The following is a 14425-nucleotide window of genomic DNA, read 5'->3' on the forward strand; positions in this document are numbered from 1 at the left end:
CTAATCTAATATCAAGAATCTCACCATGTGCATGCTGAGCTGTGGAATATATGTATTGTTTTATATACTGTAAAATCGAAATACCACCTCTTTCTGGTTACTTATAATTTATTGCATAATCAGGGCCAAATAAAACTAAATCAGTGTCACCTGCTGGGTTCAAAATGCCTTCGGGGGACACCAAATAGGAGGCACTGGACTATAAATACCCATCCATGTAATAACACACTCACCAAGGGTTTTTTAGTTTAACTCTGAGCTTTGAGAGATTTACTACCTATGGTACCCATATTCATCCTTTATTTAAGGGAAGTACACATCCTAGACACACAGGAAACTCCCTTGCCCCAAGGGAAGACTGATACTTTGGATGGTAATGATTGAACCTGGCTTACAACAGACATCTTTGGAAATGGTAATTCTTTCAGATGGCTAGGCAAACTACCTGCCCCAGCTAAGACAGGTACTTTGGATGTTAATGCTTGAAACTAGACATCTTTGGAAATGGTAATTCTTTCCGAGGGCTTGGGAAAATCTATTTCTTTTGATGCACCTGCACTGTTGAATATACTTTAAACCCATGCTAAGCCATGTTTTTAAAATTAAATTATAACGATTTATGTGTTTGATAATGGTAGCAAAGGCTTCCTCCACCCACTGCTTTGCCAAAGGGGAGTCCTGTTTTCTGGGAGGGGTGGAGTCTTTGCTCGGGGTAACTTTCTGCTGAGTGCAATATACTTTTCACTTTTCACCTGCAATCGAGACAGGAGATACAGTAACTCTGAGACTTGACTAAGGTCCTGGATATTGAATCACCAATACGATCAAGAGGTAAGACTTTACATTTTTACTTTTAAATGCATTTGCTGATAACCTTTTAAAACTAATATGCAGTCAGGCAGATGCATCTTTATTCTTAAGCGTCTCTCGTGCATTGATATTGTTTTTACTAATCTAATATCAAGAATCTCATCATGTGCATGCTGAGGTGTGGAATATATCTTTGTGTTAAATGGTATTGTTTTGTATATTGTATAATTGAAATACAGCCTCTTTCTGGTGACAAGTATTGGCTTAGAAGACTTCTCCTTGCATTGTATAATCAGGGCCAGTTCAATGGGGCATTTAATTAATTGAGAGCTCTTTCTTGTAGATATGAATGCAGAATGGATAGAGATTAATTGCAATAGTGTAACTGCAAATGAATATAGATGAGAATGTTCACTTTTTTATGAAACCATTATTTATTTTGGAGCAATGAGCAATACAATAAAATAATTATGCTCAAACTATGAGAGAGAAAATTAAGGATAATTTAAGAAATCAGTCTTAGCTTGTTTCTATACACAAATTATATTATTTATTTTAAAAGGAAACCCGCGAGGATTCCCCTGGTGTGCAAGATGTGCCTGAATACTTTTGATCAGCTTCCTGCTCACTTGAAGAGGGCGTGTATGAAGCACACCTTGGCAGAGGAGATCACGATGGCCTCTCAACAGGCAAGGAAGGACATGATGAATCACCTGAAGAACGGGGTCATCGTGGATTACAACAGAATAGAGATCGTGTCTGGTGAGGCAAACAGGATAGCGGTTGTAAGACTGCTAGAGTCCTTGGGCCTTTTTGTACATGGGAAGCCCGAAGACACATTGGTAAGGTGAGATATTTTTAATTTGTAAGGCTTCTGTAGTTTCTTTTTGAAATCATTGTTACAACATATTATGTAAAAGCATCTACCTGTATTCCAGTGGCCCTGAGCAAGAGGCCGCTGTCCAGGAGGAAGAGATGCCAGAGGCTGCTCCAGAAACTGAAGCAGAAGCGGAGGAGGAAGGGGAAGATGGGGAACAGTAAGACTCTCTGCTCAATAGGGTTTCTAGTGCTTTATTTTTTATTTGCGCGTTGTATGTATAAAAATTGATTTTGTTTCACAGAGGCAAGAAAAAATGTAGCCTTAATTGGGATGTCAGTGAATTGGTAGATATACATAGTCACACGGGGCCACAATTAAAGCTATTTTCTCCCAGAAGCCAACTAAGAAAACGGAAACACTTATAATACATGTAATTGTCCATGTGTCTTATATCTACAGGGTGTCAGTTAAAGGTAATCTAAAAGCTCTCCGAAAAAAGAGTTGCCCTGGCTGGACTTTGCAGAAAACACTCTTGATTCTCCTCTCCTGGCTGGCTTTAAACAATACCTTATCCAGGGCCTGGGAATGGTAAACTGCTCCAAGGAGGTAGGTATTTGGTACATGGGTTTTACTCGGCTTAAACTTCACATACCATGGATGTTGGTCATCAAAATAATGACTTTCACTATATATGTTTTTCAGGTTGAAAATGTCTCCAGGTTCCTGTTTTTTATGGATCCATCGGAAGTTTCCTTAAGTTTTCTGAAGGACATTCCCAAAATGCAGACATTTGTTTCCCAGTTGAAGATGACTGGGCTGTCTCACCAGACCATTGCAGATTATATCATTAATATCATCAGATTCCTGCTCTTCATCCTAAAAAACACTAACCTGCAAGTGGAAGATCCCAGTCTAGCTAAGAGTTTAATAGACTTACATTTCTTCTCCATCTATATCAACAGCGTCATCGCTACTGAGCGCTAAAGGCAGGTCCTGGCAATACAATCTTCTTTAGAAAACATTTTTCAAACTATTGCCACTACCATACGTAAAGTAAAAGATACCGATTGCACGCAACTAATAAAATCTCTTTTCCAGGGACGTTGTAGCTAGATGCAAATTACAACCGAAAATGTATCAGCTTTAAAATTTTCTTTTGGATCCACAGGACGATCAGCACGAGACTCAAAATATACCCGTGTTTGATTGTACAGCATAGATTGTACAGCATTTATGTTTATATTTATGTTAAAATGAAGGTAAATATCTCAAAATATTGTAATGCTTACGGCCGACAAGCACTGTGTGTAAGAGCCGGCGTACCAGAGCGGGTGACGTCACCGCCCTTCCCTGTGATAGCAGGACCACAGCTACTGGGCTCTAGAGAGATCTCTCTTTGGCTCACGGGGCTAGGTCGCTGCAGAGAGACGCGGAAGTCCCGGGTTCGAGCCCCGGACGGTGCAGGGGCCGACCTAATGCGGCAAGGGCGCCCGCCTGAGCCCCCGTTGCGTTACAATATCAACATCCAACTTCACAGTGCTAACGTAACAATGCTTGTCAAATTCTCAAACAAATCCGCGTTGTATTTCTAAACGATTTTAGCAGAGGACGCAACAGGAGTATAAATGATATCTCCCGCCAGCCCTTCAAAGATACTTTTCCATGGATGAATATGATTGTCTAGGGAGTTGCGGTGTTGATCACTACTGTACTTACCCGGTCTCAAGTGTTGTTGTTGGACACGGGCAAAAGACTCGCATTTTCGGCAAATATAAAGAGGGTTAAGGTTTCAGCTTTAGCGGAGGCAGTGTTTACATTGACTATAATAAGATTACCGTCCCTGGGTGGGCTTGAACCACCAACCTTTCAGTTAACAGCCGAACGCGCTCGCCGATTGCGCCACAGAGACTGATGAGTGAGGCTTTTCTCCATTCGCACCTTTCCGGTCAAAAAATAAACATTGCTTGCATTTTCTTGCCAGTCGGCAATATTCCTTCTGCTCTGCATTCATGCTTTAAACTAACTCAAGCCCTATGCGGTTGTCCAAGATGGTAGTTTCTGCACAAAAAGACAGGAAGAAAGGCACAGCTGGGATGTGGAGCCCGGATCTCCAGTTAACGAGACAGGTACTTAAACCGACTCAGCTACGGTGCCGGCAGAATTCTCCTCTTTTATAGCCGCTTGGACACACCGCTCTGAGCCATCTGCGTTCACGAAGCCCTGAGTCTGCCGGCTGAGCAAGCTGCCTCCTTTACACGGAACAGGAGCCCTGACCGTAAGAGAAATGAAGAGAAATGGCTTTTATTGGGCACTTTTCATGTCCAATGCGCTTGACATCTCCCAAGGGGGACAGAGTTCATTAACGACACTTTTCCTTTCTTTCTTCTTTCTGTACACTTTGATGAAACAAAACGAGAAATCATGTAAGGGAAAACATGTAAGGGAAAACATGCACATGCACATGTCTTTTTTTCATGGAGAAAACATGCACCGGGAAATGTTGTGTTTAGAAGAAGTGAGTTAACATGAAAAGTGACCTAATTTACCGGAGCAAATGCTCACCAAGCAAGATCTGCTTTACTACTAGAGAGAAGTAGAGTGAAAGACGTGATCATTTCGCGCCGCTGTGGAACGAAACGCTTTTGTCTTGGAATTCTAAATCAATTAGAAATTCAGAGCGACACATAAAGGCATTGTCTGCTTAAAAGTGACGATTTTTTAAAACTAAAAAAAAATGTAGAAAACACGTTTCTCACTTAGAAATTTAAGATGGGGGTGGGGTATTACTAGTAGCGGCACTGAACTCACCATGGTGCAATTAATTTACGTGACGGGCTAGTGGTTTAATGGATAACGCGTCTGATTTCGGTTTATAAGATTGTCGATTCGACTTCTACCGGGGTTGTGTGATTCAAATCAGGCTCCTCAGAAATAGATGTCTGTTATGTAAATGAACCCCACCTGAAAGCAAACGTTGGGTCTGGGTTCCTTTCTTTCCTGCATGAAATAGCAAATCGTTACAAAAAAAAAACACCAACTAATGTCCAATAGTCCAATAGTTAGTCATTTAAGTAAACATGAATATACTGTAAGGTCTTGGTACATGGGAGTGGATTTCAACCACAATTAAAAGAAGGGCAAATTATAATTACAGGCTTCAGACACTTTTTCATACAAAAGTGACCAAACACTCCCTAACTTTCAGGTTTGCTTGAACCTGTAACAGAAAAGCGGTTTGAAACTTCCATTCTCTGATGTCACTGTCTCTAAAGTCGGATGTGATGTTTCGCGGATGTGCAGTGTGCCTTTTCTCTTGTCGTGTTCAAGATGAAATGCTGCATAAGGTCCTGACTGGGTGTTCTGTACTGTTCTGTTACTTCATTCGGATTACCTAGGTGGTGTACAGCTAAAACCCGACTGCATGGTGTAAATTCCGGGTTCGGCACCAGCAGCACCTGCAAACACATCAGCTGACCTCGACGTGATTTGAACACGCAACCTTCTGATCTGGAGTCAGACGCGCTACCGTTGCGCCACGAGGTCACTTGCGACAAGTGCTTTTAATTCACCCAAAGAGAAAAATCAGCGTCCCTGAAAAAGATTGTTTTCATTCTCTCCTGTGAGGAGCGCCGCTAATCCAACGAGGGTCTCTTCTTCCCAGACCACAGATTATTCTTCCCGCCCGGCTCTCTCACGGAGAGCAGACACACCGTCTCCACTAATGTGTTTACTACATCTATAGATCTGACCCCCTACAGCCCCGATATTCCTGGACAGGATATTTACCACCAGCCTGGTGAACTTCTCATCTTGACCTCTCCCAGGAGGAGCACAATTAACACAGAATCCTCTCTCCATTTAGCAAATAACAGAAAAAAACACTGTTTACCTGTCAAGACAGAAAACCAGGCTGCTCCAGGTGAGGCTTAAACTCACAACCTCGGCATGAGTCCACTGAATATGTCATTTTACATGGCCTGAACCAGGAAAGAGATTGGAAGTCAAGAAGTTATGGTTTTGTTTTAATACTTGCCTACTCTTTTAATTTTTCGGTCAAATATTTTATTTGGGAGTACTTTCAATGGATGTTAATCTTTGTCCCGATGCACGATTCTGGGCCATGGTGTGTCTTGAATAATGTTCTTATAGGCTTCAGTTTGGAAAAGTGCGCTCTTCAGAAGCTACCGAAACCGCTAATGGTTACATAACACTTAATGCAAAAGCAACGTTCGGGTTTGAAAAAATATATTACTTGCTATGAATACAAACACTGTTACAGGAGGCGTGTTAGGGCTATTTTAGCTTAGATCATCAATTCATCTTACATTTCTTCTCCATCTATATCAACAGCGTCATCGCTACTGAGCGCTAAAGGCAGGTCCTGGCAATACAATCTTCTTTAGAAAACATTTTTAAAACTATTTCCACTACCATACATAAAGTAAAAGATACCGATTGCACGCACCTAATAAAATCTCTTATCCAGGGACGTTGTAGCTAGATGCAAATTCCAATCGAAAATGTATCAGCTTTAACATTTTCTTTTGGATCCACAGGACGATCAGCATGAGACTCAAAATATACCTGTGTTTGATTGTACAGCATAGATTGTACAGCATGTATGTTTACATTTATGTTAAAATTAAGGTAAATATATCAAAATATCAACATCCAACTTCACAGTGCTAACGTACTGTAACAGTGCTTGTCAAATTCTCAAACAAATCTGCGTTGTATTTCTAAACTCTTTTAGCAGAGGACGCAACAGGAGTATAAATGATATCTCCCACCAGCCATTCAAAGATACTTTTCCAAGGGTGAATATGGATTTCTGGGGAGTTGCGGTGTTGATCACTATTGGACTTCCCCGGTTTCAAGTGTTGTTGTTGGACACGGGCAAAAGACTCGCATTTTCTGCAAATATAAAGAGGGTTAAGGTTTCGGCTTCAGCGGAGACAGTGTTTACATTGACAATAATAAGGAGATCGTCCCTGGGTGGGCTTGAACCACCAACCTTTCAGTTAACAGCCGAACGCGCTCGCCGATTGCGCCACAGAGACTGATGAGAGAGGCCTTTCTCCATTCGCACCTTTCCGGTCAAAAAATAAACATTGCTTGCATTTTCTTGCCAGTCGGCAATATTCCTACTGCTCTGATAGCCAAGAATTACATTTCATTTTTCACAAGCTGTATGAATTTCTTGAAAATCAAGTTGTTGCAGAAAGGAAATGTATTCATTCATGCTTTAAACTAAATCAAGCCCTATGCGGTTGTCCAAGATGGTAGTTTCTGCACAAAAAGACAGGAAGAAAGGCACAGCTGGGATGTGGAGCCCGGATCTCCAGTTAACGAGACAGGTACTTAAACCGACTCAGCTACGGTGCCGGCAGAATTCTCCTCTTTTATAGCCGCTTGGACACACCGCTCTGAGCCATCTGCGTTCACGAAGCCCTGAGTCTGCCGGCTGAGCAAGCTGCCTCCTTTACACGGAACAGGAGCCCTGACCGTAAGAGAAATGAAGAGAAATGGCTTTTATTGGGCACTTTTCATGTCCAATGCGCTTGACATCTCCCAAGGGGGACAGAGTTCATTAACGACACTTTTCCTTTCTTTCTTCTTTCTGTACACTTTGATGAAACAAAACGAGAAATCATGTAAGGGAAAACATGTAAGGTAAAACATGCACATGCACATGTCTTTTTTTCATGGAGAAAACATGCACCGGGAAATGTTGTGTTTAGAAGAAGTGAGTTAACATGAAAAGTGACCTAATTTACCGGAGCAAATGCTCACCAAGCAAGATCTGCTTTACTACTAGAGAGAAGTAGAGTGCAAGACGTGATCATTTCACGCCGCTGTGGAACGAAACGCTTTTGTCTTGGAATTCTAAATCAATTAGAAATTCAGAGCGACACATAAAGGCTTTGTCTGCTTAAAAGTGATGATTTTTTAAAACTAAAAAAAAAAGTAGAAAACACGTTTCTCACTTAGAAATTTAAGATGGGGGTGGGGTATTACTAGTAGCGGCACTGAACTCACCATGGTGCAATTAATTTACGTGACGGGCTAGTGGTTTAATGGATAACGCGTCTGATTTCGGTTTATAAGATTGTCGATTCGACTTCTACCAGGGTTGTGTGATTCAAATCAGGCTCCTCAGAAATAGATGTCTGTTATGTAAATGAACCCCACCTGAAAGCAAACGTTGGGTCTGGGTTCCTTTCTTTCCTGCATGAAATAGCAAATCGTTACAACAAAAAAAAAACACCAACTAATGTCCAATAGTCCAATAGTTAGTCATTTAAGTAAACATGAATATACTGTAAGGTCTTGGTACATGGGAGTGGATTTCAACCACAATTAAAAGAAGGGCAAATTATAATTACAGGCTTCAGACACTTTTTCATACAAAAGTGACCAAACACTCCCTAACTTTCAGGTTTGCTTGAACCTGTAACAGAAAAGCGGTTTGAAACTTCCATTCTCTGATGTCACTGTCTCTAAAGTCGGATGTGATGTTTCGCGGATGTGCAGTGTGCCTTTTCTCTTGTCGTGTTCAAGATGAAATGCTGCATAAGATCCTGACTGGGTGTTCTGTACTGTTCTGTTACTTCATTCGGATTACCTAGGTGGTGTACAGCTAAAACCCGACTGCATGGTGTAAATTCCGGGTTCGGCACCAGCAGCACCTGCAAATACATCAGCTGACCTCGACGTGGTTTGAACACGCAACCTTCTGATCTGGAGTCAGACGCGCTACCGTTGCGCCACGAGGTCACTTGCGACAAGTGCTTTTAATTCACCCAAAGAGAAAAATCAGCGTCCCTGAAAAAGATTGTTTTCATTCTCTCCTGTGAGGAGCGCCGCTAATCCAACGAGGGTCTCTTCTTCCCAGACCACAGATTATTCTTCCCGCCCGGCTCTCTCACGGAGAGCAGACACACCGTCTCCACTAATGTGTTTACTACATCTATAGATCTGACCCCCTACAGCCCCGATATTCCTGGACAGGATATTTACCACCAGCCTGGTGAACTTCTCATCTTGACCTCTCCCAGGAGGAGCACAATTAACACAGAATCCTCTCTCCATTTAGCAAATAACAGAAAAAAACACTGTTTACCTGTCAAGACAGAAAACCAGGCTGCTCCAGGTGAGGCTTAAACTCACAACCTCGGCATGAGTCCACTGAATATGTCATTTTACATGGCCTGAACCAGGAAAGAGATTGGAAGTCAAGAAGTTATGGTTTTGTTTTAATACTTGCCTACTCTTTTAATTTTTCGGTCAAATCTTTTATTTGGGAGTACTTTCAATGGATGTTAATCTTTGTCCCGATGCACGATTCTGGGCCATGGTGTGTCTTGAATAATGTTCTTATAGGCTTCAGTTTGGAAAAGTGCGCTCTTCAGAAGCTACCGAAACCGCTAATGGTTACATAACACTTAATGCAAAAGCAACGTTCGGGTTTGAAAAAATATATTACTTGCTATGAATACAAACACTGTTACAGGAGGCGTGTTAGGGCTATTTTAGCTTAGATCATCAATTCATCTTACATTTCTTCTCCATCTATATCAACAGCGTCATCGCTACTGAGCGCTAAAGGCAGGTCCTGGCAATACAATCTTCTTTAGAAAACATTTTTAAAACTATTTCCACTACCATACATAAAGTAAAAGATACCGATTGCACGCACCTAATAAAATCTCTTATCCAGGGACGTTGTAGCTAGATGCAAATTCCAATCGAAAATGTATCAGCTTTAACATTTTCTTTTGGATCCACAGGACGATCAGCATGAGACTCAAAATATACCTGTGTTTGATTGTACAGCATAGATTGTACAGCATGTATGTTTACATTTATGTTAAAATTAAGGTAAATATATCAAAATATCAACATCCAACTTCACAGTGCTAACGTACTGTAACAGTGCTTGTCAAATTCTCAAACAAATCTGCGTTGTGTTTCTAAACTCTTTTAGCAGAGGACGCAACGGGAGTATAAATGATATCTCCCGCCAGCCATTCAAAGATACTTTTCCAAGGGTGAATATGGATTTCTGGGGAGTTGCGGTGTTGATCACTATTGGACTTCCCCGGTCTCAAGTGTTGTTGTTGGACACGGGCAAAAGACTCGCATTTTCTGCAAATATAAAGAGGGTTAAGGTTTCGGCTTCAGCGGAGACAGTGTTTACATTGACAATAATAAGGAGATCGTCCCTGGGTGGGCTTGAACCACCAACCTTTCAGTTAACAGCCGAACGCGCGCGCCGATTGCGCCACAGAGACTGATGAGAGAGGCTTTTCTCCATTCGCACCTTTCCGGTCAAAAAATAAACATTGCTTGCATTTTCTTGCCAGTCGGCAATATTCCTACTGCTCTGATAGCCAAGAATTACATTTCATTTTTCACAAGCTGTATGAATTTCTTGAAAAACAAGTTGTTGCAGAAAGGAAATGTATTCATTCATGCTTTAAACTAAATCAAGCCCTATGCGGTTGTCCAAGATGGTAGTTTCTGCACAAAAAGACAGGAAGAAAGGCACAGCTGGGATGTGGAGCCCGGATCTCCAGTTAACGAGACAGGTACTTAAACCGACTCAGCTACGGTGCCGGCAGAATTCTCCTCTTTTATAGCCGCTTGGACACACCGCTCTGAGCCATCTGCGTTCACGAAGCCCTGAGTCTGCCGGCTGAGCAAGCTGCCTCCTTTACACGGAACAGGAGCCCTGACCGTAAGAGAAATGAAGAGAAATGGCTTTTATTGGGCACTTTTCATGTCCAATGCGCTTGACATCTCCCAAGGGGGACAGAGTTCATTAACGACACTTTTCCTTTCTTTCTTCTTTCTGTACACTTTGATGAAACAAAACGAGAAATCATGTAAGGGAAAACATGTAAGGGAAAACATGCACATGCACATGTCTTTTTTTCATGGAGAAAACATGCACCGGGAAATGTTGTGTTTAGAAGAAGTGAGTTAACATGAAAAGTGACCTAATTTACCGGAGCAAATGCTCACCAAGCAAGATCTGCTTTACTACTAGAGAGAAGTAGAGTGCAAGACGTGATCATTTCACGCCGCTGTGGAACGAAACGCTTTTGTCTTGGAATTCTAAATCAATTAGAAATTCAGAGCGACACATAAAGGCTTTGTCTGCTTAAAAGTGATGATTTTTTAAAACTAAAAAAAAATGTAGAAAACACGTTTCTCACTTAGAAATTTAAGATGGGGGTGGGGTATTACTAGTAGCGGCACTGAACTCACCATGGTGCAATTAATTTACGTGACGGGCTAGTGGTTTAATGGATAACGCGTCTGATTTCGGTTTATAAGATTGTCGATTCGACTTCTACCAGGGTTGTGTGATTCAAATCAGGCTCCTCAGAAATAGATGTCTGTTATGTAAATGAACCCCACCTGAAAGCAAACGTTGGGTCTGGGTTCCTTTCTTTCCTGCATGAAATAGCAAATCGTTACAAAAAAAAAACACCAACTAATGTCCAATAGTCCAATAGTTAGTCATTTAAGTAAACATGAATATACTGTAAGGTCTTGGTACATGGGAGTGGATTTCAACCACAATTAAAAGAAGGGCAAATTATAATTACAGGCTTCAGACACTTTTTCATACAAAAGTGACCAAACACTCCCTAACTTTCAGGTTTGCTTGAACCTGTAACAGAAAAGCGGTTTGAAACTTCCATTCTCTGATGTCACTGTCTCTAAAGTCGGATGTGCTGTTTCGCGGATGTGCAGTGTGCCTTTTCTCTTGTCGTGTTCAAGATGAAATGCTGCATAAGATCCTGACTGGGTGTTCTGTTACTTCATTCAGATTACCTAGGTGGTGTACAGCTAAAACCCAACTGCATGGTGTAAATTCTGGGTTCGGCACCAGCAGCACCTGCAAACACATCAGCTGACCTCGACGTGATTTGAACACGCAACCTTCTGATCTGGAGTCAGACGCGCTACCGTTGCGCCACGAGGTCACTTGCGACAAGTGCTTTTAATTCACCCAAAGAGAAAAATCAGCGTCCCTGAAAAAGATTGTTTTCATTCTCTCCTGTGAGGAGCGCCGCTCTTCCAACGAGGGTCTCTTCTTCCCAGACCACAGATTATTCTTCCCGCCCGGCTCTCTCACGGAGAGCAGACACACCGTCTCCACTAATGTGTTTACTACATCTATAGATCTGACCCCCTACAGCCCCGATATTCCTGGACAGGATATTTACCACCAGCCTGGTGAACTTCTCATCTTGACCTCTCCCAGGAGGAGCACAATTAACACAGAATCCTCTCTCCATTTAGCAAATAACACAAAACACTGTTTACCTGTCAAGACAGAAAACCAGGCTGCTCCAGGTGAGGCTTAAACTCACAACCTCGGCATGAGTCCACTGAATATGTCATTTTACATGGCCTGAACCAGGAAAGAGATTGGAAGTCAAGAAGTTATGGTTTTGTTTTAATACTTGCCTACTCTTTTAATTTTTCGGTCAAATCTTTTATTTGGGAGTACTTTCAATGGATGTTAATCTTTGTCCCGATGCACGATTCTGGGCCATGGTGTGTCTTGAATAATGTTCTTATAGGCTTCAGTTTGGAAAAGTGCGCTCTTCAGAAGCTACCGAAACCGCTAATGGTTACATAACACTTAATGCAAAAGCAACGTTCGGGTTTGAAAAAATATATTACTTGCTATGAATACAAACACTGTTACAGGAGGCGTGTTAGGGCTATTTTAGCTTAGATCATCAATTCATCTTACATTTCTTCTCCATCTATATCAACAGCGTCATCGCTACTGAGCGCTAAAGGCAGGTCCTGGCAATACAATCTTCTTTAGAAAACATTTTAAAAACTATTTCCACTACCATACATAAAGTAAAAGATACCGATTGCACGCACCTAATAAAATCTCTTATCCAGGGACGTTGTAGCTAGATGCAAATTCCAATCGAAAATGTATCAGCTTTAACATTTTCTTTTGGATCCACAGGACGATCAGCATGAGACTCAAAATATACCTGTGTTTGATTGTACAGCATAGATTGTACAGCATGTATGTTTACATTTATGTTAAAATTAAGGTAAATATATCAAAATATCAACATCCAACTTCACAGTGCTAACGTACTGTAACAGTGCTTGTCAAATTCTCAAACAAATCTGCGTTGTATTTCTAAACTCTTTTAGCAGAGGACGCAACAGGAGTATAAATGATATCTCCCACCAGCCATTCAAAGATACTTTTCCAAGGGTGAATATGGATTTCTGGGGAGTTGCGGTGTTGATCACTATTGGACTTCCCCGGTCTCAAGTGTTGTTGTTGGACACGGGCAAAAGACTCGCATTTTCTGCAAATATAAAGAGGGTTAAGGTTTCGGCTTCAGCGGAGACAGTGTTTACATTGACAATAATAAGGAGATCGTCCCTGGGTGGGCTTGAACCACCAACCTTTCAGTTAACAGCCGAACGCGCTCGCCGATTGCGCCACAGAGACTGATGAGAGAAGCCTTTCTCCATTCGCACCTTTCCGGTCAAAAAATAAACATTGCTTGCATTTTCTTGCCAGTCGGCAATATTCCTACTGCTCTGATAGCCAAGAATTACATTTCATTTTTCACAAGCTGTATGAATTTCTTGAAAATCAAGTTGTTGCAGAAAGGAAATGTATTCATTCATGCTTTAAACTAAATCAAGCCCTATGCGGTTGTCCAAGATGGTAGTTTCTGCACAAAAAGACAGGATGAAAGGCACAGCTGGGATGTGGAGCCCGGATCTCCAGTTAACGAGACAGGTACTTAAACCGACTCAGCTACGGTGCCGGCAGAATTCTCCTCTTTTATAGCCGCTTGGACACACCGCTCTGAGCCATCTGCGTTCACGAAGCCCTGAGTCTGCAGGCTGAGCAAGCTGCCTCCTTTACACGGAACAGGAGCCCTGACCGTAAGAGAAATGAAGAGAAATGGCTTTTATTGGGCACTTTTCATGTCCAATGCGCTTGACATCTCCCAAGGGGGACAGAGTTCATTAACGACACTTTTCCTTTCTTTCTTCTTTCTGTACACTTTGATGAAACAAAACGAGAAATCATGTAAGGGAAAACATGTAAGGGAAAACATGCACATGCACATGTCTTTTTTTCATGGAGAAAACATGCACCGGAAAATGTTGTGTTTAGAAGAAGTGAGTTAACATGAAAAGTGACCTAATTTACCGGAGCAAATGCTCACCAAGCAAGATCTGCTTTACTACTAGAGAGAAGTAGAGTGCAAGACGTGATCATTTCACGCCGCTGTGGAACGAAACGCTTTTGTCTTGGAATTCTAAATCAATTAGAAATTCAGAGCGACACATAAAGGCTTTGTCTGCTTAAAAGTGATGATTTTTTAAAACTAAAAAAAAGTGTAGAAAACACGTTTCTCACTTAGAAATTTAAGATGGGGGTGGGGTATTACTAGTAGCGGCACTGAACTCACCATGGTGCAATTAATTTACGTGACGGGCTAGTGGTTTAATGGATAACGCGTCTGATTTCGGTTTATAAGATTGTCGATTCGACTTCTACCAGGGTTGTGTGATTCAAATCAGGCTCCTCAGAAATAGATGTCCGTTATGTAAATGAACCCCACGTGAAAGCAAACGTTGGGTCTGGGTTCCTTTCTTTCCTGCATGAAATAGCAAATCGTTACAAAAAAAAAAACACCAACTAATGTCCAATAGTCCAATAGTTAGTCATTTAAGTAAACATGAATATACTGTAAGGTCTTGGTACATGGGAGT

At 41.6% G+C, this 14425-nt stretch overlaps 1 long non-coding RNA gene and 7 other non-coding genes across 9 annotated transcripts in view; all 8 read right to left on the reverse strand.

The window, feature by feature from the left end:
• LOC148670536 (uncharacterized) overlaps positions 1–14425 on the reverse strand; it is a 408685-nt gene that overhangs the window by 196580 nt on the left and 197680 nt on the right. The gene's annotated exons all lie outside the window — the stretch shown is intronic.
• On the reverse strand, positions 3466–3539 carry trnan-guu (transfer RNA asparagine (anticodon GUU)). The gene has a single exon. It is a non-coding gene; the product is annotated as a tRNA-Asn (tRNA).
• Positions 5102–5173, reverse strand: trnaw-cca (transfer RNA tryptophan (anticodon CCA)). Its single transcript has one exon. It is a non-coding gene; the product is annotated as a tRNA-Trp (tRNA).
• On the reverse strand, positions 6617–6690 carry trnan-guu (transfer RNA asparagine (anticodon GUU)). The gene has a single exon. It is a non-coding gene; the product is annotated as a tRNA-Asn (tRNA).
• trnaw-cca (transfer RNA tryptophan (anticodon CCA)) lies at positions 8336–8407 on the reverse strand. Its single transcript has one exon. It is a non-coding gene; the product is annotated as a tRNA-Trp (tRNA).
• On the reverse strand, positions 9851–9924 carry trnan-guu (transfer RNA asparagine (anticodon GUU)). The gene has a single exon. It is a non-coding gene; the product is annotated as a tRNA-Asn (tRNA).
• trnaw-cca (transfer RNA tryptophan (anticodon CCA)) lies at positions 11557–11628 on the reverse strand. Its single transcript has one exon. It is a non-coding gene; the product is annotated as a tRNA-Trp (tRNA).
• On the reverse strand, positions 13069–13142 carry trnan-guu (transfer RNA asparagine (anticodon GUU)). Its single transcript has one exon. It is a non-coding gene; the product is annotated as a tRNA-Asn (tRNA).

This window comes from Lepisosteus platostomus, chromosome 5 (assembly GCF_059453375.1).
Source record: "Lepisosteus platostomus isolate fLepPlt1 chromosome 5, fLepPlt1.hap1, whole genome shotgun sequence".
NCBI classification, from domain to species: Eukaryota; Metazoa; Chordata; class Actinopteri; order Semionotiformes; family Lepisosteidae; genus Lepisosteus; species Lepisosteus platostomus.